The 2,014-nt window shown below is 57.8% G+C and overlaps 1 non-coding gene across 1 annotated transcript; it reads right to left on the minus strand.

Annotated features, from left to right (window-relative positions):
- Nucleotides 1-237: 237 nt before the first annotated feature.
- On the minus strand, nt 238-401 carry LOC138832654 (U1 spliceosomal RNA). The gene has a single exon (XR_011373605.1). It is a non-coding gene; the product is annotated as a U1 spliceosomal RNA (small nuclear RNA).
- Between the last annotated feature and the right edge of the window lie 1,613 nt (nt 402-2,014).

The following is a 2,014-nucleotide window of genomic DNA, read 5'->3' on the forward strand; positions in this document are numbered from 1 at the left end:
TATCCCTAATTAACCAACAAAAGACAGAAGTAGAGGTGTGGCTCAAGTGGTAGAGAAACATCCTTGAGCAAAAAAGATAAGAAACAGCACTCAGGCCCTGAGTTCAAGCCCTGCCCCCCCCAAAAAAAAACACAAAAAGAAAAGAAAACAATAGAAGAAGAAAAGGAAAGAAAGAAAGAGATCTGGGCTTGGAACCAGCTCTACCACTTTCTATTTGGCTTCTTTTTTTTTTTTTTTCAGGGGAGAGCGCAAACGCAGTCCCCCACTACCACAAATTATGCAGTCGAGTTTCCCGCATTTGGGGAAATCGCAGGGGTCAGCACATCCGGAGTGCAATGGATAAGCCTCGCCCTGGGAAAACCACCTTCTTGATCATGGTATCTCCCCTGCCAGGTAAGTATCTCTATTTGGCTTCTTTAAGACTCCGTTTCCTTATTGCCAGGATGGATGGAGATGGTAAATTCTACCTTGTAGAGTAGCTAAAGGGTGAAACACGATCACTAGATGGTGATAGGCCCCAGGCCCTCATTCCTCACTTCCACCCACTAGTTCTGGGATTTGGGTCTCAGCTTCCAGATCTGTCAAACAAGAGGGTGGCTCCCATAATCTTGAAGGCCCCTTCCAGCTCTGACTTGCTTGGTTCTATTCTGAGCAGAGAGCCCCACCTCTGAGGAGGGGGAACGTGAACATTCTTTCAGCTCAGATTCAACCCAGGCACATGCTTGCCCAGCCCCATCCTTCCCATTTAGCCTGTAGCTGTTGCCATATGGGCCGCACCCTTGGCACCAGGCTGTTCCCCCCACCCCACCCCACGTGCCAGGGCCACAGGTGGGTGGCTCCCGTTCTGGTGCTGGAGAGGCTGGGAAGGAAAGGAAGAGAATGGGGAAATGTAGAAGGGTTGGGGGGGGGTGGCATCCAATTTCAGCCCTTCCAAACCCTGAGTCCTTGGACAAAAGCATTAACCTTTTAGGAGCTTGTTTCTTTCTTTATGAACTAATAATAATAATAACGATTATTTAAAAGGCTCTCTTAGATTGCTGGGAGGATTATGTCTATGGTGCTCTGTTTTCTGGGGGAGGTAGGAGCGTAGCCCCCTCTCCCTCCGGGGAGGGGCAACTTCTACCTAGGCTCCCATGGGGGCGCTTGGGGGACTTTCTAGAATCCCCAGAGCGGCCAGCTCCCCCTGGGCGAGCAGTCTGGGGGCCTTGGCCTAGGAGCCCCAGCCCACCGAGCCGGGGAAGGCGCAGCCCGGCCCGCTCCGCCCCCACCGCACCGCCTTTGCCTGGTACAAGCGCCTTTGATCTGCAACCTTCAGGAGGATTAAGAGCCTGCGAGCCCCGCTCCCCGGGGTCCCCCCGCTCTCCGGGGTCCCCCCCCCGCCCGGCTCCCCGCCGCCCTCCCTCGGGCTGACCTCCCAGTCGGCGGCCCGGGCTCCGGGCTGGCTCCGCCGCCGGTGGTCCCTCGCCGCCCAGCCGCCGCGCCTCCGGGCAGGCCACTTGGATTACAGGGGCTGCAGCCACGGCTTGGCGGCTCGGGGGAGCCCCAGGATTGGGGCTGAGGAGAAGGGGGGGCGGGTGGGCAGAGGAGAGGGAGCGGAGGCTGGGGCGGGCGCCTCCCGGACATTTTGGCTGGGGAATCTGTGTAAAGTGTTTAAAAAGAAAAACTCTCCGGAGGAGGACGTAACCTTTTCTTAACATCTGGGGCTCAATTAGCTAATGACAGCAAAGCCTTCTCCGGTGTCGCTGACCCCTGGGCAGCAGCCCGGCTCCCCCACCCCCGGTATTTATACAGCTGCGGCCCCTCGCTGGGACGGGGGGCAGGGGGCTTGGCTGGGTTATCTCGGCGGAGATCCGCGCCCACCCCAGAAAGGAGAAAGAAAAGGCTTAGCACACGGTCCCACCCACCCACAGGCCCTCCGGGCTGCCGTTCCCTCCCTCCCCCCTCTCCCCCCCTCCCGCGGTTCTTCTGGGGACCTCGGCCTTTGTCGCCCCTCTTCTTCTCCCCTTCTTCCTCT

Source organism: Dipodomys merriami, unplaced genomic scaffold (assembly GCF_024711535.1).
Source record: "Dipodomys merriami isolate MVZ:Mamm:240054 unplaced genomic scaffold, mDipMer1.0.p SCAF_2, whole genome shotgun sequence".
NCBI classification, from domain to species: domain Eukaryota; kingdom Metazoa; phylum Chordata; class Mammalia; order Rodentia; family Heteromyidae; genus Dipodomys; species Dipodomys merriami.